The sequence below is a fragment of the Monodon monoceros genome, unplaced genomic scaffold (assembly GCF_005190385.1).
Source record: "Monodon monoceros isolate NGI ecotype Baffin Bay Population unplaced genomic scaffold, NGI_Narwhal_1 Super_Scaffold_21, whole genome shotgun sequence".
NCBI lineage: Eukaryota > Metazoa > Chordata > Mammalia > Artiodactyla > Monodontidae > Monodon > Monodon monoceros.
In genome coordinates this window covers 162151880-162175140 of record NW_021703778.1, presented here as the reverse complement: position 1 = coordinate 162175140, position 23261 = coordinate 162151880, and the positions used below count along the sequence as shown (strand labels likewise).

General features: G+C 42.5%; 1 protein-coding gene across 9 annotated transcripts in view; it reads left to right on the top strand.

Annotated features, from left to right (window-relative positions):
- The window catches only part of FBLN5 (fibulin 5), an 83755-nt gene that overhangs the window by 32881 nt on the left and 27613 nt on the right, over positions 1-23261 (top strand). The gene's annotated exons all lie outside the window — the stretch shown is intronic.

The window sequence follows — 23261 nt, the reverse complement described above, 5'->3', positions numbered from 1 at the left end:
TTCATTTTATTGAATCTTTTTATCCATGGACATTAAATCTCTTCCCTTTTTACACATCTTTGTCTAGATTCATTCCTAGGAAGTGTGTATATATGTGTGTATATATATATATATTTTTTGCTATCTTTATGATATCTTTAAAAATTCAGTGTTTCTTTTGTTGCTAGTATATAGAAACACAACTTATTTTAATACATTGAGCTTATATCTAGATAGCTTGTGAAATTCTCATATTCTTTCCAATACTTTGTAGAGTCTTTTGGGTGATTCTGACAAACACACTGTCTGTGAATAATGAGAATTTTGTTTCTTTTCTTCTCTAATTTTTATACCTTTTAGTTATTTTTCATGTCTTATAGCACTGGCTGGTACCTTTAGAAATATGTTGAATATAGGTGTTGACAGTGGAATCCTTGTCTCTTTCCTGGTGGTAAAAATACTGTGTCTAGTGTTTCCTCACTAAGAATGAGTTTTGCTGAGTTTTCTTTTTTTTTTTAATAATTAATGGGTATTGAATTTTATCAAATGCTTTTTTACAACTATGAGATAATTATAGGCTTTAAAATCTGCTTTTTTGGGGAATTACAATGATGGATTTTCTTATTAAACCACCTTTCATTCATTCCTAGTATAACCGACTTAGTCATGATATAGTATAATTTGTTTAAAGTAAACTGCTGGATTTGTTTGGCTCATATTTTGTTTAAGATTTTTTTCATCACTGTCTATATATTAAAATGACATGTCACTTTTCTTTTTTAAAATTACTCTTGCTGGGTTTGGTATCAACATATTAGCTTGATACAGTGAGATATTCTTCCTTTTCTATTCTCTGGAAGGCTAGAATTATCTATTTCATGGAAAGTTTATTGTAATCTTTCTGTAAGATCATTGAGGTCTGATTTTGTGTGTGTGTGTGTGTGTGTGTGTGTGTGTGTGTGTGTGTGAGAGAGAGAGAGAGAGAGACAGACAGAGAGAGAGAGAGAAGATTTTTAGCTACTGATATAATTTCTTTAACAGTTATGGACTGTTAGGACTTTTTACTCCTTCTTAAGTCAGTTTTGCAAAGTTATATTTTTCTTGGAATTTGTCCATTTAAGTTTTCAAATTAATTTGCATGAGCTTTTTCATAGCATTCTTTGCATTATCTTTTAAATCTCTACTGAATCTGTAGTTCTATTGCTATTCTCATTCCTAATATTTTTGTGCCCTTTAAAAATATGCTAAAGTCATATCTATTTTATTAGTCATTTCGAAGAACCAGTTTTTGGCTTTGTTGATCTATATTTTTTTTACTTTTTGCTTTTTATTTCATTAATTTCTGCTCTTATCTTTATTACCTTCTTTCTAATTTTGTTTTCCTTTGGATTTCTTTGTTCCTTTTCTAATTTCTTATGCTGGATGCTTAGCTCATTAATTTTAAACCTTTCTTCTTTCCTAATATTTAAGACTATATATTTTTCTTTGTGTTTTGCAAATTTGGATATGTAGTGTTTTCATTGCTATTAAGTTCTAAGGATTTTCTGATTTATTGTGACCACTTCTTGTGGTCCATGATTTATTTAGTGATGAGTTTTTAAATTTTACATATTTATGGCGGTTTATCTTTTTTGTTGTTGTTGATTTCTACTTAATTGCATTGTCGTCAGGGAATATGATTTGTGTGTTACTGATTCTGTGAAATTTGTCTGGAACATGATTTATTCACTTTGTATCCACAATACCTAGCATAATGCCAAGAATGTGGAAGTTGTTTGGTAAATGCCGATCTAATGAATGACAGATGAATCAATGTCTAGTGACCAGGCATTAGAGGAATTATCTCTTTATCCTCAGCCAAGATGTCCAATCCTGCCAGCTACATCTTATTCCAAAATACGCTTGCAAATGCACACTAGGAATATAATGGCCCGCCAAAATTGTCTTCTATCCTGCTCACACCCTTCCTCCTTTGGCCTCAGAAGCAGACACTGAGTGGCTGGGTGAGAGGTTGCTTGCAAAACTGATAGTGTGAGACTATCAGACCCAGTCTTAAGTGTAATAGAATTAGATAATTGCTTTGCACGTATTTCTGGAGAAAAGCATTTCTTCTATAATGGTAATAGTTTAAAATATGTGTAAGGTGGCATTTCCTCCAAAGGAAACTCCTATCTCATTGAGTCCCTGAAAGTAGTTAGGCATGATACCCCCATTTAAAAAAAAGGGAAAACTGACATAAACCTAGTTAGTGGTGAAGCTGGCATATGAAGGAGAAAATAATTAATTAATAGCTTCTCTGTCTTTTCCTAAGCCCCTGAGAAAGGCCTTTTGAAGATGCCTATTCAACAGGTCTTGAAAGAGGTCCGAAGGGAAATATGAGAACATCCTTATTTCAGGGTAAATCTCAGGAAAGATGGCAATGTTTATACATTACACGAGCATTCGTATATTGTAACAATATTTGCATCATATTATGATAATGTTCATATGCTCTAACAATAGTCATGCATGATAATAATGTTTATATATTGTAATAGACACTTGACATGGGGCCAAACAGAAAGTAGAAGATATAACTCAGTTGTGCTCACCAAGAGCATCAGATAAGAAGCCCTTCCCCATTCAGGCTACTCTCTTACCCTACGTTTTCTCCCTACTTTGTAATAGTCTGTTCTACAAGGTCATGTCCTCATTTTGTATGCTGAGTCAAATTGTGAGCAGCTCCTGGCCACGTTTATGTCTTTTCCTCTTGCGTCCTCCAGAGGGCCTCTGCAGCCCTGCATAGGTAAGAGGTATAGACAGTGAGTGATGAGAGTAGGAAACTCGTCTGGAGCAGAGAGGACCCAGATTTATCAACCTTTCCAGATGGAGGGGACCTCAGACCTTGTTTTTCAGAGGAGGAAACAGGCTGAGAAGAACTTGCCTTGGGGCCATCATTGAGCTAGTGGGAAGTTCTGGACTGGGACCTGGCTTTGAATTCCTAGTTTTTTCTCTTCTTTTAGGAGGTGGGCTTCCTTCCTTCTCCCATCCCTCTCCTCCCCTTCTTCTTCCTCCTACTTTCTGACATGAAGCTGGAGCAATCAACCTTGACTGAGGGCCATTTCTGTGTCGGGCACTGATTTACAGGTTTAACTTACATAGGAGCCTCACAAAACCCCTTGAGTAATGTACCATCACTAGATCCTTTTACAAATGAGGAAACCAAGGCTTTTAGGGGCTAACAAATAAACAAAAAACAAGAAAAAGACTTGTTTAAAATCACACAGCTACAGGGAGATCAGCTCGGTGGTTTGTGACCACCTAGAGAGGTGGGATAGGGAGGGTGGGAGGGTGGGAGGGTGGGAGGGAGGGAGACGCAAGAGGGAAGAGATATGGGAACATATGTATATGTATAACTGATTCACTTTGTTATAAAGCAGAAACTAGCACACCATTGTAAAGCAATTATACTCCAATAAAGATGTTAAAAAAAAAAATCACACAGCTAAAAAACTGGGGGTGGCAGGATTTGAAACAGGTCTGACTCCAAAGCCCATATTCTCACCAACCTCTGTTGTCCTTTGCACCTAGTTCACAGAAGTATGAGATGCCCCGCATCGTAGTCCAGACCTCTTTATTCCTGCTTCCCTACTTCCCTCCCCATCTCTCTATGCCTTCATCTTTCTCCCCCTCCATGCTTGTTCTCCTGATTCTCTACTCCCATCCAGGGACACTCAAGTCTTAATTCCGTTGTGGAGAAGGGAGCTGCAAAGGGGATGCGAGCTGTTTGGGCAGAGGGTTAAGCTCCTCAGAAGCACAGGGTGCTGCCACATGCGTATTCTCTGGGATTTTATTTCAGATCACAGGTCAAGTGTGTCTTCAGGTAGGAAAAATTGATAAAATTTAGAACGGAATTCAATGAATATGCTTTGATTTACAGATATTACCTTTATTGGGGTAAAAATACATAACATGAAATTCACCATCTTAACCATTTTTAAGTGTATAGTTGAATGGTGTTAAGTATATTCATATTGTTGTGAAACAGAACGCCAGAACTTTTTCATCTTGCAAATCTAGAACTCTATACCCATTAAACACTAACTCCCTTTTTCCCGCTCCCCTCAACCCCTGGTAACCACCATTCTGCCTTCTGTTATCTATGAATTAGACTACATTTAGATACTTCATATAAGTGGAATCATCAATAGGTGTGTTTTCGTGACTGGCTTATTTCACTTAGTATGTCTTCAAGGGTCTTTCATGTTGTGGCACGTGTCAGAACTTCTTTCCTTTTAAATGCTGAATAATATTCCATTGTATGTGTAGACTACATTTTGTTTATTCATTCATCCATCAATGGACAGTAGGGTTGCTTCCACTTCTTGGATACTATGAATAATGCTGTAACCACCCACCCATAATGACTACCCATAATGTGTCCTGACCCACCCATACTGACTACCAGGATACACTTAGGGAAGACCCCAAACCAGGGGAGAGTGGGATTATGGAAGCCTAATGAAGAAAGTCTTTAAAGAAGAAGGGAGAGGGTGACTGCACCAAATGCTGCTGAGAAGTAACAAAGGATAAAGACTAAACCATTGGATTTGACCTTGTGGAAATCATTGGTGACCTTGACCAGAGAGGCTTTAGTAAAATCAAAAGGATGGAAGTCTGATTGGAGCAGGTTAAAGAGAGAGTGGGAGGTCTGGAGGCAGAGCAGCGACTGTAGACAACTACTTCCAGGAAGTCTGTGGCAGAGGGACCCAGAAAAATGCGGCGGTTATGGGGAGAGTTACATTGGGCCATTTGTTTTCATTATTTTTTGTTAGCACTTCCTCCACTACTGCTACTAACTCTTATCAAAAAACCTGATTAAGACTGCAGTTGAAGAAAACCCACAGAACGGGAGAAAATATTTGCAAACAAAGTGACCAACAGGGGTTAATCTCCAAAATATACAAACATCTCATGCAGCTCAATATCCAAAAAACAAACAACGCAATCAAAAAATGGGCAGAAGATCTAAATAGACATTTCTCCAAAGAAGACATACAGATGGCTGAGAGGCACATAAAAAGATGCTCAACATCACTAATTATTAGAGAAATTCAAATCAAAACTACAGTGAGGTATCACCTCACAGAAGTTAGAATGACCATCATCAAAAAATCTACAAACAATAAATGCTGGAGACGGCATGGAGAAAAGGGAACCCTCCTACACTGTTGGTGGGAATGTAAATTGGTACAGCCACTATGGAGAAAGTATGGAGGTTCCTTAAAAAACTAAAAATAAAGCTACCATATGATCCAGGAATCCCACTCCTGGGCATATATCAGGAAAAACCATAATTTGAAAGGATATATGCACCCTGATGTTAATTGCAGCAGTATTTATAATAGCCAGGACATGGAAACAACCTAAATGTCTATCAATGGAGGAATGGATAAAGAAGATGTGGTACATGTGTACAATGGAATATTACTCAGCTGTAAAAAAGAATGAAATAATGCAGCGACATGGATGGACCTAAGATTGTCATACTGAGTGAAGGAAGTCAGACAAAGACAAATATCATATGATATTGTTTATATGTGGAATCTTAAAAAAATGGTACAAATGAACCTACTTACAAAACAGAAATTGAGTCACAGATGTAGAAAACAAATGTATGGTTACTAAGGGGGAAAGTTGGCGGGAGGGATAAACTGGGAGATTGGGATTGACATAGACACACTACTATATATAAAATAGATAACTAATAAGAACCTACTATATAGCACAGGGAAGTCTACTCAATACTCTGTAATGGCCTATATGGGAAAAGAATCTATAAAAGAGAGGAGATATATATATATATGTATAACTCATTCACTTTGCTGTACAGTGGAAACTAACAACATTGTAAATCAACTATATTCCAATTTAAAAAAAAAAAAAAAAAGAACCCAACTGAGCAGACTCTTGACCCAACAATTTAGCATCAGAAATTAAATTTTTTTTGGCGGGCGGTGGGGGGGCTTAGCTTATTGTGGCTTTAAAAAAAATATGTACATTAAAATTTTCTGATCAAAGCTAACTCAGCTCATCAAGACATAAAACTTGATGCTAATTGCTGCAGAACTGCAAAGGGCTAGGACTTTTGTGGGGGTTGACTAAGAACCAATACAAGTTCCCACATGCAGGAGAGGATGACTGGATTTATCTTTCCCTCTCTCCTCCTTTGCCGTCCTCATCATCTCTTCATTTTTTTCTTTTCTTTTCCCCTTTCCTGTTCTTTCTGCTCCCCTTCTCTTCTTCTTCCTCCAGCATCCTTAGTTTGGCACATGATCCTTTTACAAATGGGCTCCTATTCCTCCTTCCCTCCCCTTCACTCACCCACATATGTCTGCTTGTGTTAACTGCTGTTGGGTCCCTGAATGTGCTATGCCTCTCATGCCTCAGTGCCTTTGCACATGCCATTCCCAACCTACTTGTTTTGGCTAACTCCTACTCATTTGTATTAGGGTGCAAGCTAAGCTACTATAGCAAAGAGACCTTCAACACACTGGTTTAGATAGGAGAGAATTAAAATTCTCTCTCATGGTACAGTCCAGAGGCAGGTGGTTCAGGGATGGTAGGGTGGCTAGACCAAACTCAATGTGTGGCTTTCACCTCTGGATCCAAGATAGCTGCTCCAGCTCTCACCATCACACCTACATCCCAGCCAGAGGGAGGAGAGAAGTGACAAGGGAACCACACAGTCATTCTTTTAAAGCATGACCCAGAAGTTGTAACACATTATTTTTACTTACATCCCACTGGCCAGAATTTAGTCACGTAGCCAGCCACACTTCACTGTAAGGGAAGCTGAAAAATTCACTCTTTCGTTGGGAGAATGGATATTGGAGGGCAATTTCCAATTGTGGCAGCTCTGCCACATCATCTGTCTAGATTCACCCAAATATCTTCTATTCCAGAAAGCCTCTTCTTCCTGGAAGTGCCCTCATTCTTTTCTCCGGGTCTGGTCCCTTATCTGTTGCCTGCTAGACTGTAAACAAACATGGCCCATATGTCATTTATCTTTGAATCCCTAATACCTACCGCAGTGTTGACTCCCAGTGAATGGGCGTGGTGTAAATGAATCCTGAATAGCTGTGTTATTTGGCCCTGGGATTTGGGCGCTGTGCTCTTCATGGTGGGAGGGAGAGCTAGATTGGTCGGTAGGTCAGCTAGTTGGCGGGCCCCGCATGTAGCTCCTTCACCTCCCTGCCGTCTGACCTAGAGAAATCCAGATGTCTGCTAGTGACCACAGGGTGGGGGATGGAAGAGGGCAGCCCCTACTCCATCAGCTAGATGAACTTGCAATCCTGAAAAGTGTTTGATCAGTTCAAATATTTATTTTAGGTTTAAGTGATACAATCCAACTCTCACCAAGTCCAAAGAGTGGTGGGGAGCATGTGTGGCTCTTTCAGTCCTGTGCCGTTTGGGGTGGGGCCCTCACTTCCAGACTCTCAGGACATGTGGCCCCCTCAGCCAGCAGACAGTATCCCTCAGACTCTCTCTCTCTCTGGCATCCTCTCCCCTACCTTCAGGGTCCCTACCTGCTTTTCCCCTCTTCCTCCCATCCCCTGGAGTTTCACCTCCTCTTCAGTTGTAGCCTCAGCAGTTATTCTCTGATGTGCTGAGGCCATCGGCTAGTGATGAGGAGCAGGGAGCTTTGGACCATAGAGGGTGGGGGGGCAGGAGAGGAGACCAGCAGAGGGGGCTGGTCTCAGGATGCAGTATCTATATTCTTTTTTTTTTTTTGACCATTTTATTTTATTTTTAACATCTTTATTGGAGTATAATTGGTTTACAATGTTGTGTTAGTTTCTGCTGTATAAGAAGGTGAATCAGCTATATGTATACATATATGCCAATATCTCCTCCCTCTTATGTCGGCCTCCCACCCCTCTAGGTGGTCACAAAGCACCGAGCTGATCTCCCTGTGCTATGCGGCTGCTTCCCACTAGCTATCGATTTTACATTTGGTAGTGTATATATGTCCATGCCACTCTCTCACTTTGTCCCAGCTTACACTTCCCCCTCCCTGTGTCCTCAAGTCCATTCTCTACGTCTGTGTCTTTATTCCTGTCCTGCCCCTAGGTTCTTCAGAACCATTTTTTTTTGTTTTTAGATTCCATATATATGTGTTAGCATATGGTATCTGTGTTTCTCTTTCTGACTTCCTTCACTCCTCTGTATGACAGACTATATTCCATTGACAGTAATATTCCATTGCATATATGTGCCACATCTTCTTTATCCATTCATCTGTCGATGGACACTTAGGTTGCTTCCATGTTCTGGCTATTGTAAATAGAGCTGCAGTGAACATTGTGGTACATGACTCTTTTTGAATTATGGTTTTCTCAGGGTATATGCCCAGTAGTGGGATTGCTGGGTCATGTGGTAATTCTATTTTTAGTTTTTTAAGGAACCTCCATACTTTTCTCCATAGTGACTGTATGAATTTACATTCCCACCAACAGTGCAAGAGGGTTCCCTTTTCTCCACACCCTCTCCAGCATTTATTGTTTGTAGATTTTTTGATGATGGCCATTCTGACCTGTGTGAGGTGATACCTCATTGTAGTTTTGATTTGTATTTCTCTAATGATTAGTGATGCTGAGCATCCTTTCATGTGTTTGTTGGCAATCTGTGTATCTTCTTTGGAAAAATGTCGATTTAGATCTTCTGCCCATTTTTGGATTGGGTTGTTTGTTTTCTGGATATTGAGCTGCTTATATATTTTGGAGATTAATCCTTTGTCAGTTGCTTCATTTGCAAATATTTTCTCCCATTCTGAGGGCTGTCTTTTTGTCTTGTTTATGGTTTCCTTTGCTGGGCAAAAGCTTTGGAGTTTCATTAGGTCCCATTTGTTTGTTTTTGTTTTTATTTCCATTTCTCTAGGAGGTGGGTCAAAAGGATCTTGCTGTGATTTATGCCATAGAGTGTTCTGCCTATGTTTTCCTCTAAGAATTTTATAGTGTCTCGTCTTACATTTAGGGCTTTAATCCATTTTGGGTTTATTTTTGTGTATGGTGTTAGGAAGTGTTCTAATTTCATTCTTTCATATGTAGCTGTCCAGTTTTCCCAGCACCACTTATTGAAGAGGCTGTCTTTTCTCTATTGTATATTCTTGCCTCCTTTATAAAAAATAAAGTGACCATATGTGCGTGGGTTTATCTCTGGGCTTTCTATCCTGTTCCATTGATCTATATTTCTGTTTTTGTGCCAGACCCATACTGTCTTGATTACTGTAGCTTTGTAGTATAGTCTGAAGTCCGGGAGCCTGATTCCTCCAGATCCATTTTTCTTTCTCAAGATTGCTTTGGATATTCGGGGCCGTTTGTATTTCCACACAAATTGTGAAATTTTTTGTTCTAGTTCTGTGAAAAACGCCATTTGTAGTTTGATAGGGATTGCATTGAATCTGTAGATTGCTTTGGGTAGTATAGTCATTGTCACAATGTTGATTCTTCCAATCCAAGAACATGGTATATCTCTCCACCTATTTATATCATCTTTAATTTCTTTCATCAGTGTCTTACAGTTTTCTGCATATAGGTCTGTTGTCTCCTTAGGTAGGTTTATTCCTAGGTATTTTATTCTTTTTGTTGCAGTGGTAAATGGAAGTGTTTCCTAATTTCTCTTTCAGATTTTTCATCATTAGTGTAGAGGAATGCAAGAGATTTCTGTGCATTAATTTTGTATCCTGCTACTTTACCAAAACCATTGATTAGCTGTAGTAGTTTTCTGGTAGCATTTTTAGGATTCTCTATGTACAGTATCATGTCATCTGCAAATGGTGACAGCTTTACTTCTTCTTTTCTGATTTGGATTCCTTTTATTTCGTTTTCTTCTCTTATTGCTGTGGCTAAAACTTCCAAAACTGTGTTGAATAATAGTGGTGAGAGTGGACAACCTTGTCTTGTTCCTGATCTTAGAGGAAATGGTTTCAGTTTTTTTTAAAAAAATAAATTTATTTATTTACTTTTGGGTGTGTTGGGTCTTCGTTTCTGTGCGAGGGCTTTCTCCAGTTGCAGCGAGGGGGGGCCACTCTTCATCATGGTGTGCGGGCCTCTCACTGTCGTGGCCTCTCTTGTTGTGGAGCACAGGCTCCAGACACACAGGCGCCGTAGTTGTGGCTCATGGGCCTAGTTGCTCCATGGCATGTGGGATCTTCCCAAACCAGGGCCTGAACCTGTGTCCCCCGCGCTGGCAGGCAGACTCTCAACCACTGCGCCACCAGGGAAGCCCTGGTTTCAGTTTTTCACCATTGAGAACAATGTTGGCTGTGGGCTTGTCATATATGGCCTTTATTATGTTGAGGTAAGTTCCCTCTATGCATACTTTCTGGAGGGTTTTTTTTTTATCATAAATAGGTGTTGAATTTTGTCTAAAGCTTCTTCTGCATCTATTGAGATGATCATATGGTTTTTCTCTTTCAATTTGTTAATATGGTCTATCACATTGATTGATTTGCATATATTGAAGAATCCTTGCATTCCTGGGATAAACCCCACTTGATCATGGTGTATGATCCTTTTAATGTGTTGTTGGATTCTGTTTGCTAGTATTTTGTTGAGGATTTTTGCATCTATGTTCATCAGTGATATTGGCCTGTATTCTTTGTGACATCTTTGTCTGGTTTTGGTATCAGGGTGGTGGTGGCCTCACAGAATGAGTTTGGGAGTGTTCCTCCCTCTGCTATATTTTGGAAGAGTTTGAGAAGGATAGCTGTTAGCTCTTTTCTAAATATTTGATAGAATTCACCTGTGAAGCCATCTGGTCCTGGGCTTTTGTTTGTTGGAAGATTTTTAATCACAGTTTCAATTTTGATGCTTGTGATTGGTCTGTTTATATTTTCTGTTTCTTCCTGGTTCAGTCTCGGAAGGTTGTGCTTTTCTAAGAATTTGTCCATTTCTTCCAGGTTGTCCATTTTATTGGCATAGAGTTGCTTGTAGTAATCTCTAATGATCCTTCGTATTTCTGCAGTGCCAGTTACTACTTCCCCTTTTTCATTTCTAATTCTATTGATTTGAGCCTTCTCCCTCTTTTTCTTGATGAGTCTAGCTAATGGTTTATCAATTTTGTTTATCTTCTCAAAGAACCAGCTTTTAGTTTTATTGATCTTTGCTCTTCTTTCCTTCATTTCTTTTTCATTTATTTTTCATCTGATCTTTATGATTTCTTTCCTTCTGCTAACTTTGGGGGGTTTTTTGTTCTTCTTTCTCTAATTGCTTTAGGTGTCAGGCTAGGTTGTTTATCTGAGATGCTTCTGTTTCTTGAAGTAGGATTGTATTGCTATAAAATTCCCTCTTAGAACTGCTTTTGCTGCATCCCATAGGTTTTGGTTCGTCATGTTTGCATTGGCATTTGTTTCTAGGTATTTTTTGATTTCCTCTTTGACTTCTTAAGTGATCTCTTGGTTCTTTAGTAGTGTATTGTTTAGCCTCCATGTATATGTGTTTTTTACAGATTTTTTCCTGTAATTGATATCTAGTCTCATAGTGTTGTGGTTGGAAAAGATACTTGATACAATTCAATTTTCTTAAATTTACCAAGGCTTGATTTGTGACCCAAGATATGATCTATCCTGGAGAATGTTCCATGAGCACTTGACACGAAAGTGTATTCTGTTGTTTTTGGATGGAATGTCCTATAAATATCAATTTTGTCCATCATGTTTAATATGTCATTTATAGCTTGTGTTTCCTTATTTATTTTCATTTTGGATGATCTGCCCATTGGTGAAAGTGGGGTGTTAAAGTCCCCTACTATGACTGTGTTACTGTTGATTTTCCCCTTTAATGGCTGTTAGCATTTGCCTTATGTATTGAGGTGCTCCTATGTTGGGTGCATAAATATTTACAATTGTTATATCTTCTTCTTGGGTTGATCCCTTGATCATTATGTAGTGTCCTTCTTTGTCTCTTGTAATAGTCTTTATTTTAAAGTCTATTTTGTCTGATGTGAGAATTGCTGCTCCATCTTTCTTTTGATTTCCATTTGCATGGAGTATCTTTTTCCATCCCCTCACTTTCAGTCTGTATCTGTCTCTAGGTCTGAAGTGGGTCTCTTGTAGGCAGCATATATATGGGTCTTGTTTTTGTATCCATTCAGCCAGTCTATGTCTTCTGGTTGGGACATTTAATCCGTTTACATTTAAGGTAATTATCGATATGTATGTTCCTATTACCATTTTCTTAATTGTTTTGGGTTGGTTATTGTAGGTCTTTTCCTTCTCTTGTGTATCCTGCCTAGAGAATTTCTTTTAGCATTTGTTGTAAAGCTGGTTTGGTGGTGCTGAATTCTCTCAGCTTTTGCTTGTCTGTAAAGGTTTTAATTTCTCTGTTGAATCTGAATGAGATCCTTGCTGGGTAGAGTAATCTTGGTTGTAGGTTTTTCCCTTTCATCACTTTAAATATTTCCTGCCACTCCCTTCTGGCTTGCAGAGTTTTTGCTGAGAGATCAATTGTTAACCTTATGGGAATTCCCTTGTATGCTATTTGTTGTTTTTCCCTTGCTGCTTTTAATATTTTTTCTTTGTATTTAATTTTTGATAGTTTGATTAATATGTGTCTTGGCGTGTTTCTCCTTGGATTTATCCTGTATGGGACTTTCTGTGCTTCCTGGACTTGATTAGCTATTTTGTTTCCCATATTAGGGAAATTTTCAACTATAATCTCTTCAAATATTTTCTCGGGTCCTTTCTCTCTCTCTTCTCCTTCTCTGACCCCTATAATTCGAATTTTGGTGCATTTAATGTTGTCCCAGAGGTCTCTAAGACTGTCCTCAATTCTTTTCATTCTTTTTTCTTTAATCTGCTCTGCGGTAGTTATTGCCACTATTTTATCTTCCAGGTCACTTATCCGTTCTTCTGCCTCAGTTATTCTGCTATTGATTTCTTCTAGAGAATTTTTAATTTCATTTATTGTGTTGTTCATCATTGTTTGCTCTTTAATTCTTCTAGGTCCTTGTTAAACATTTCTTGTGTTTTCTCCATTCTATTTCCAAGATTTTGATTCATCTTTACTATCATTACTCTGTATTATTTTTCATGTAGACTGCCCATTTCCTCTTCATTTGTTTGGTCTGGTGGGTTTTTACCTTGCTCCTTCATCTGCTGTGTCTTTCTCTGTCTTCTCATTTTGCTTAACTTACTGTGTTTGGAATCTCCTTTTTGCAGGCTGTATGTTTGTAGTTCCCATTGTTTTTGGTGTCTTCCCCCAGTGGGTAAGGTTGGTTCAGTGGGTTGTGTAGGCTTCCTGGTGGAGGGGGCTGGTGCCTGTATTCTGGTGGATGAGGCTGGATCTTGTCTTTCTGGTAGGCAGGACCATGTCCAGTGGTGTGTTTGGGGTGTGTGTGACCTAATTATGATTTTAGGCAGCTTCTCTGCTAATGGGTGGGGCTGTGTTTCTCTCTTGCTACTTGTTTGGCATAGGGTGTCTAGCACTACAGCTTGCTGGTCATTGAGTGGAGATGGGTCTTAGCGTTTAGACGGAGATCTCTGGGATAGCTTTTGCTGTTTGATATTACATGGAGCTGGGAGGTCTCTGGTGGACCAATGTCCTGAACTTGGCTCTCCCACCTCAGAGGCACAGGCCTGACACCCAGCCAGATCACCAAGGCTCTGCCCGCCACACGGCTCAGAAGAAAAGGGAGAATAAAAGAAAGAAAGAAGGAAAAAATAAAGAAATAAAAATAAAATGCAGTTATTAAAATAAAATATTCAAAACTATTAAAAATAAAAATAATTAAGAAGTAATTTAAAAAAGAAAATTAAAAAAAGAAAGAAGAGAGCAACCAAACCAAAAAACAAATCCACTGATGATAACAAGTGGTAAAAACTATAGTAAAAACAAAAACAAATTAAGAAACGGACAGACAGAACCCTAGGAAAACTGGTAAAGCACAGCTATACAGCTTCACACAAAGAAGCATACACATACGCGCTCACAAAAAGAGAAGAAGGAAAAAATATATATATATCTATACATAAAATGAAGAGAGCAACCAAATCAATAAACAAATCTACCAATGATAATAAACTCTAAATACTAAACTAAAATAAACATAAAACCAGAAACAAATTAGGTGCAGAAAGCAAACCCCAAGTCTACAGTTGCTCCCAAAGGGCACCTCCTCAATTTGGGATGATTCGTTGTCTATTCATGTATTCCACAGATGCAGGGTACATCAAGTTGACTATGGAGATTTAATCTGCTGGTCCTGAGGCTGCTGGGAGAGATTTCCCGTTGTCTTCTTTTTTCACACAGCTCCTGGGGTTCAGTTTTGGATTTGGACCCCCCGCTGCGTGTAGGTTGCCTGAGGGCATCTGTTCTGGCTCAGACAGGACGGAGTTAAAGGAGCCACTGATTCGGGGGCTCTGGCTCACTCAGGCCGGGGGGAGGGAGGGGTACAGATGCGGGGCGAGCCTGCGGCGGCAGACGCCGGCAGGACATTGCACCAGTCTGAGGCGCGCCGTGCGTTCTCCCCGGGGAAGTTGTCCCTGGATCCCAGGACCCTGGCAGTGGCAGGCTGCACAGACTCCCGGGAGGGGAGGTGTGGACAGTGACCTGTGCTCGCACACAGGCTTCCTGGTGGCGGCAGCAGCAGCTTTAGCATCTCATGCCCGTCCGCGCTGATAGCCGCGGCTTGTGCCCGTCTCTGGAGCTCGTTTAGGCGGTGCTCTGAATCCCCTCTCCTCGCGCACTCTGAAGAAATGGCCTCTTGTCTCTTCGGCAGCTCCAGACTTTTTCCCAGACTCCCTCCCAGCTAACTGTGGCGCACTAACCCTTTCAGGCTGTGTTCACGCAGCCAACCCCAGTCCTCTCCCTAGGATCTGACCTCCGAAGCCCAAGCCTTGGCTTCCAGCCCCCGCCCGCCCCAGCGGGTGAGCAGACAAGCCTCTTGGGCTGGTGAGTGCAGGTCGGCACCGATCCTCTGTGTGGGAATCTCTCCACTTTTCCCTCCGCACCCCCGTGGCTGCGCTCTCCTCCGCGGCTCTAAAGCTTCCCCACATCCCACCCCTCCCCTGTCTCCGCCCGTGAAGGGGCTTCCTCATGTGTGGAAACCTTTCCTCCTTTACAGCTCCCTCCCACTGGTGCAGGTCCCGTCCCTATTCTTTTGTCTCTGTTTTTTCTTTTCTCTTTTCCCTACCCAGGTACGTGGGGAGTTTCTTGCCTTTTGGGAAGTCTGAGGTCTTCTGCCAGCGTTCAGTAGGTGTTCTGTAGGAGTTGCTCCACATGTAGATGTATTTCTGATGTATTTGTGGGGAGGAAGGTGATCTCCATGTCTTATTCCTCCGCCACCTTGAAGTCCTCTCGAAATATTTATATTCTTAATCACCTGCTTGCCTGCTGCTTGTAACTTGTTATGTTGAAAGAGCCATCTGTCACTCCCCTCCCTTGTCCTAGGGTTCCAGGAATGGGTGTATGTGAAGGAAGTGTTCCCCTATGTCACTGTCCACGGTCAAGACCTGGCCTCACCTCCCAGATGTGGGACACTCGCTGTTATGTGTTCCCATAGCCCTCTGCAGTGCTCTCCACACTGGTTTCTGTTCACCGCCTGCCTTCCCCACTAGCCTGCAAGTCCTAGGAGGGCAGGTGATGGTGGCCCCATTTCAGAGGCAGGGAAGCAAATGCAGGCCAGTGACATATACATGGGTGCCCTGGTTAGTTAGTGATGGAGTCAGAAGTGGTAGCAGGGTCTCTGACCCCGGTGTGGGGAGGAGAACACGTGCAGATTCCATTCTCGTGCTCTGAGAGGGACTGGCAGGGAGTGTTTGCTGCTGACGACAGGCTGATTGATTCCTTGGGGTGAATTTGCATACCCTGGTAATCTCACAGCCTGCACCAGGCCAAGGGTTTGGTCCTGAGCCTGCAAAATGGATTGGTCTGGTTGTGCCCTAAGGGGTCCTGCTGGTGCCCATTTTCAGGCCAGGAAAAGGTGTGTCTTTTCTTTCCTCTGATGTTCCTCCCTCCTGTGATTGTTGAGAATAAACTTCTTCCTCGTCTGAGTCGTACGGCTCTTTATGAGGAAGGAGGAAACATAACTCACTCCATCAGGCCAAGCACATGGCGTGTCAAAGCCTCTGGAGGTTGAGGACACTCTCAAATCAACCCTGGGCGAAGACCGGGACAGGGATGAGGCCCCGGGCACTAGAGGTGGGGGCCTGGGGCTCTGCTGGGCAGGCACTGTTCCCAGATATCCTCCAACCCATGGCGTGAGACATGGGGCCACCGAAGAGGTGGTTGGCCCAACTGGCTTCCTCTCCTGTCCTGTGGTGTAACTGACTTCCCCCTCTTGCCTTCAGAAAAGTCCAAGGACAAAGTATCTTCATTTCCAGTATCATTCACGTCCATGCTCTCCATCACACCAGGCGCTATGTTACGTGCTTAGGACACAAATGTGAATGAGACCCATTTCTCGTTTTCCGGGAACTCGCGGTTTGGTGGAGGGAAATGGAGCCCTGCACAGCTAATTCTGTCATACAGTGTGAAATGCTATAAAACAAGATGTGTTTAATTAGCACATGTGTGAGTATAAAAGTAGGCTTGACGTGCTCTGTTGCCGAGGTGTAAAAAGAAAGCTGTGTGGTTTCTAAGGAGGGGAGTGAAGTGTTGAGCAGTGGGGCCCCATGATCGTTTCCATGTCTTGGATCATTCTGGAGGTTGTGTTTCACTTGCTTCCAGCGGGAGAGGCTGGAGGCCGGCAGACTAGTACAGAGTTATTCCAACCGTTTAGAGAAAAGACAGCAAGGCCTTGGAATATTGGGGGGTAAGGGATGGAAAGAAAGAATTTGCAAAATTTCCAGGAGGTGAATTGTGTGAGAGTAGGGTTTGCGGGGAAGGACTTAAGGATGGCTGAGCTTTCTAGCCCCAGGTTCAGGACAACGGTGACACCGTGAACTGTGACAGCATCAGGAGAGAAGGGTATGGGGGAGGAATATGCTCAGAGGGAATGGGGAGCCAGAGCCTATGGGGAGATGCGGTGGAGATGACGCGATTTAAGAGCTATAGTATTTATAGACTGCGTTCCTGAACAAGGGATGGTCTGTATTGAAGGAAAAACGTTGCCTTTGCTCCTAATTGGAATCTTTTGCACTTTTTGTCATCACTTTGGGGGCCAGTATTGCCAAGAACTTAGTTAAGATTCAGGGAACTGAGTTAACTCTTAGGCAATCGAAACACCACCAGCAAACTGAAAGGAGGAGAAACTTCTGAAGGTACACAGTGCTCTGGGCCCAGCCACTGCAGGTGGACATGAGTAATGGCTGAGTCTGTGGCCCCAGGAAAGCATTTTTTAGACTGTGGTTTAGGCTGTGCTGAGAACTTCTTGAATAAGACTCTAAAAATCACAATACTATTGTAACCAGCAGGTTTGATCTTAGAGAATAATCTGGTTAGGGATTGCCAGCTTGATTTTTGAACACTTAATTCCCTCCTAGACTCTCCTGAACAGCTTCTTAAACTCTGAGTAAGTTGCAAGGATACAGAGCCAAACATCGCCCACAATAATCCAGCACCTTGCCTCTCGAAGTGTGGTTCCTGGGCCAGCAGACTTGGAACTTAGAAATGCAGAATTGACCAAATTAGTGCCTGCATTTCAACAAGATCCCCACTGATTCATATGCACATTAAAGTTTAAGAAGTACTGGTCTGGCACAGCAAGTTCCAGATATGGTTTTACATTGGAATCATTTAGGTAACTTTAAACAGCTTTCCAAGCCTCCACCCTAGACTTTCTGATTTAGCCCAGTGATTCTCTTGTGTAGCTAGGTTTGGGAACCACTGACTTGTATAGTTTCAAAAATCCTTCTCTGTTGATGGGCAAACGGCAGGACTTTTGGTAAATGACAGTCTAGTTTGAGCTCCATGTTTGTCTGGTTTATAATCACAGTAATGGCTAAAGCCTCATGCCCTTTAAAAAAATACCATGTCGGGCTTCCCTGGTGGTGCAGTGGTTGAGAGTCCTCCTGCCGATGCAGGGGACACGGGTTCGTGACACGGGTTCGTGCCCCGGTCCGGGAGGATCCCACATGCCGCGCAGCGGCTGGGCCCGTGAGCCAGGGCCACTGAGCCTGCGCGTCCGGAGCCTGTGCTCCGCAACGGGAGAGGCCACAGCAGTGAGAGGCCTGCGTACCGCAAAAAAAAAAAAAAAAAAAAATACCATGTCTACACTGGCAATAAGCAGCCTTGTCCCCTTACTCTCAGGACAATTTGATGCATGATGCTCAAGAAGGAACACATATGTCACTAACCCCTCGCTCCCACCTCACCCCTGGAACTGCAGTAACAATTCATACGTTGTCAAAAGTTGAATGAGCAAAAACCTTTAAAAAAAAAAAAAATGTTGAATGAGCTTAGCCAATTCCCTGCCCAGTTTGAAATCAGCTAAAGCCAGCTGATGTTTACCAAGCACTCCGGATGAAAATAATTACCCAAGAACCAAACAATGTGACCCCCATTAGCTTCATGCTTTGTTTCTGTAGAAGGCACGGCTAGAAGGGCCTTTCAGAGCTCTCCTCCAAGTTCTCGCTTTATGGATAGAAAAATAGAACCCATGCAGAGGTTGGAAGCTACAGTCCAGCTGGTTTCATCCAGAAGGAGAGGATTTTTAGTTGTTTGGAAAATGGATCACATATTTGTTGCCTAATTAGAGGCACAAAACGAGCAAGCTTTGTATTCTAAGCTTGATATCAAGGATTGGGAAAAATGCTGTAAACACAGAAAAATCTGGCTCCTAATGACTGCCCAGGACCTATAAGACACATGGAATGCAGATGTCCTGGGAATTCAACAAGCAAGTTCTCAAATGCTGAGCTCTTTAATTAAGCAGGTGTTTGGGAAGTCTGTCCTGTCTGTGTAGCTTCCAGCCTTCACTGAGGTCGTCTTGATGAAAATTGGCCCCCATCCAGCCCAGCAGCAGGCCTAAAACTGGCTTCAATTGGAGGCGTTGGAATGTGCCTTGTTATTTTCTTCTTTCTTATCAAGCCCCATTAGCTTGAGCGAGGAAGGAACAAAAACGGGCTGGGAAAACATGTTGTTTCACTGGGTAAAAATTTACTACCAAGGAAGTGATTCGGCGGTGTCCAAAAAAGGACTCGCGGAGGACTTTGGAAAGGTTCAGTCTTCCGAACGTTTTTCGACAGTTTCTCCCCGTGTCACCCAATGAGAATATTTCCCTTTGGCTGATGGCCGTCCTCACTCAAGAACGGAGACATTCAGCCGAGGGTGTGTACACAGGCTCACAAAGTCAGCCCTGCCTTATTGACAGTATTGGAGAAGAGAAGATACAGGAGGAGGGAAGAATCGTGGTGTTAAGGTTGATCGCGTTTGGCTGTGGAATTCAGGAAGACACACGTACGCTTAGGCTTTCGGACGTCTACAGTTACAGAATCATAGCTGGATTTATAGATGCCAAAGTGCGTAGGTGGAGCCTGAGACCCCACAAAGGAATGTACTCTCCTCTTTTCACCTCTTGTCTCAATCTCCGGTCACATGTCCTGGGCTCTGGGGGGAGAAGGCTCTAACTGTGTTGGAACCGTAGAACTAACCATGTCTCACAGCCCACTGAGTGCTGTCATCATGGTGTCTTCTGAATCCCAGGACAAAGCCTGCAGCAGGCAGAAACCAAGCTTCCCCTATCTTTCTCAGCTGTTAGAAACAGCACCTCACTGGGGAAGGGAACTATAATTTCCTGGGCACCTCCTATGCGCCAGGCAATGGTGATGGGACCTGCGAACATGCTGATTTGTGAACTCTCATGGCAGCCTAGGAGGCAGGCTGCTGCAGCTCTATTTTGCAGAGCATCTGAGCATCCCTGAGATCAATCAACTTGTCAGTAATATTCAGTTATTAAGTGCAGGAGCCTGGATTCACACCCAGCTCTGCCTGCCTCTCAAAGTTCTTATTTTTTTTTACCCAGTAGCCCTTTCTGGGGAAGTCGCAGCCCTTTGGTCTTTTTTTCTCTTAAGCTTTAGTGCTGGCAGAATGGCTTAGGAAATGTTCTCCTTGTGGGCATGGGGGAACCATTAGTTTTTGTTTTGTTTTGCTTTGTTTTACCGTTTTTAAAGGATATTTATTTCAATGAGAATTTGTGTTATGAAAACAGTTTAACTATTTTCCCTTGAACTTTTAGGAATGCTGAAATGTAAGTGCGTGTAGGTATATAATATGTACATTCAAATATGATAAGTAGCTGGCATACATATGCATATTATTTGTATTCCAACATATTCATGCATATTTATAGCAGTATGTTGTCCATTATACCTGCCAGTAGAGATTTTTATACAACAACCTGTGAGATGACCCTAAGACCATACGTGGAGCCATTAGTTTTACGGGGGACAGAAAAATGGGCTGTGTGCTGAGAGCTAACCCACCCCCGAGGAAGGACATATAATAGGCATGAACCAATAGCACGATAGTCACGATGCCCTGTGAGAACTCCGTCTGATAAGAGAGAGGGGGGACCTGCCAATCACCACTTGCCTCCATCACAGAACTCCTGCTCCAAGGGCTAAACCTTCTAGCAGATTTGTAGGCTGTGGCCTTTTCTCATGCTGTCCCTTAAGTCAGCCTGGAAAGTGGCAGTAGGGGTGGGGGGAGTGGTGGTGGTGGTGGTATGAGTTGGGAGATTGGGATGGACATGTATACACTAATATGTATAAAATAGATAACTAATAAGAACCTGCTGTATAAAAAAATAAATAAAATTTAAAAATTTTTAAAAGATTGTAATTTTATTTGTTTTTTACTGTAGTTGATTTACAATGTTGTGTCCATCTCTGCTGTACAGCAAAGTGACTCAGTTATACACATATAGACATTCCTTTTTTAAAATTTTCTTTTCCGTTATGGTTTATCACAGGATGTTGAATATAGTTCCCAGTGCTATGCAGTAGGACCTTGTTGTTTATCCATCCTATATATACTAGTCTGCATCTGCTAACCCCACACTCCTGGTCCTTCCCTCCCCCACCCCCCTTCCCCTTGGCAACCACAAGTCTGTTCTCTATGTCTGTGAGTCTGTTTCTGTTTTGTAGGTAGGTTCATTAGTGCCATAGTTTAGATTTCACATATAAGTGACACCATATGGTATTTGTCTTTCTCTTTCTGACTTCACTTAGTATGATAATCTGTAGTTGCATCCCTGTTGCTGCAAATGGCATTATTTCATTCTTTTTTATGGCTGAGTAGTATTCCATTGTATACATGTACCACAGCTTTACCCATTCATCTGTCGATGGACATTTAGGTTGTTTCCATGTTTTAGCTATTGTGAATAGTGCTGCTATGAACATAGGGGTGCATGTGTCTTTTTGAATTATAGTTTGGTCTGGGTATATGCCCAGGAGTGGGATTGCTGGGTCATATGCTAATTCTATTTTTAGTTTTCTGAGGAACATCCACACTGTTCTCCATAGTGGCTGCACCAACTTACCTTGCCATCAACAGTGCAGGAGGGTTCCCTTTTCTCCACACCCTCTCCAGCATTTGTTATTTGTAGACTTTTTAATGATGGCCATTCTGATCCCTGTGAGGTGGTACCATATTGTAGTTTTGATTTGCATTTCTCTAATAATTAGTGATGTTGAGCATCTTTTCATGTGCCTACTGGCCATCTGTATGTCTTCTTTGGAGAAATGTCTATTAAGGTCTCAGCCTGGAAGATTCTGTTCCTTTTGTTGTTCCAGTTTGTTGGGCAGGTGTATTCTGAAGTCTGAACCCAGTTCCTCCATCTGGCACCTCTGTGAGATCTTGACTGGACTGGAAGGCTGTTCTTCACTCACACTGCCTTAGCACACCTGCTGGGGACATGGGACACAGCTATCGGTATGACATCCTAAATGAATATCCCTGCCGTACAGGCTGCTGTCCCAAGGCCGGAAGCTCACTTCTGCCTTCTGGAAGGGCGTCAAGGAAATGAGGTTGACTGCTTTGAGGACTTTCCTACGAGAGCAGTTGTTGTTTGAGATTGAGAGTGTAATTGAAGGCCACCCTGGGGATGTCTGAAGGAAGGGGTGACAGCTCAGAGCTGCGTGGGGCAGCAGAGCTGTGCTGCTCAACATGGAGGAGGATTTTTTCCTGGGTAGGCACAGTGCTGGGCTTTGATCTGGTTTTGGAGATGTCAGTGAGCACTTTCCTTCAGTTGCCAGGGTGCTGGTCGCCTGGACGGTGGGGGGATGTTGTCCCAGCTGGGGAGAGATGAGCCATGGCTGCTGTGCTGGAATCCTCGAAGGGCCCAGGCAGCTGCCCAGGGCCACAGCCCCCTGGAGGGACCCTCTGCTTCCGCGAACCATACAGCTAGAGGGACTGCACTCGACACCAGCTCTCCCAGTGGCCTAGAAATTTAGGAGGACACACACGCACACACAGTAGAACATAAAGAATTAATAAGTGAATGAGTACATGAATGATTGAATGAACCCAGCATTCTTTTCTCTTAAGGGACGTTTCCTAAACATCCCACAGAAAAGGAAAGGAGCAACAGGCATGGTTTGCGTCCAAGGATAATGACACTTACTCAGGTTGCCGTAACTTGTACTTTTCCACTGATGCAGAAAAGGCCCCTTTGCCAAAGAATGTCCTTGGAGTGTTCGACGTACTTTTCCTTCTGTTATTTAAGTCAAATGTATTTAATGTAAGCAATTTAGCTGTGAGCTGGAATGTGTGATGAGTCTTTTAGCCTCGTGTGGAACCCACAGCATGAACTTCCCCAGTTTCAGCCCCACAGGTGTGCAAGCTGATGGGGGTTTTCTGTGGGGTGGTGGTTTTCAAAGTCCAGGCACTTGTCAGCAAGTTGGCTGGGAAAAGCTTGTCTGGGGGCTCAGAGGCCTTAAAGTTTGTTGCCCATGTGTTCATTCATTCATTCATTCACCAAATAGTTATTAAACATTTACTATGGACCCAGGTTAAACCAGGTTTGTTTTTAATTTTTAATTTTTGTCTGTGTTGGGTCTTTGTTGCTGCGCGTGGGGGAGCACGCTAGTTTTTGTTGCTGCTAGTTGTGGCGAGCGGGGACTACTCTTCGTTGCGGTGCGCGGGCTTCTCATTGCAGTGACTTCTCGTTGCAGAGCATGGGCTCTAGGCGCACGGACTTCAGTAGTTGTGGCACGCGGGCTTCAGTAGTTGCAGCTCACGGGCTCTAGAGCACAGGCTCAGTAGTTGTGGCTCGTGGGCTTAGCTGCTCCGCGGCATGTGGGATCTTCCCAGACCAGGGCTTGAACTCGTGTCCCCTGCATTGGCAGGAGGATTCTT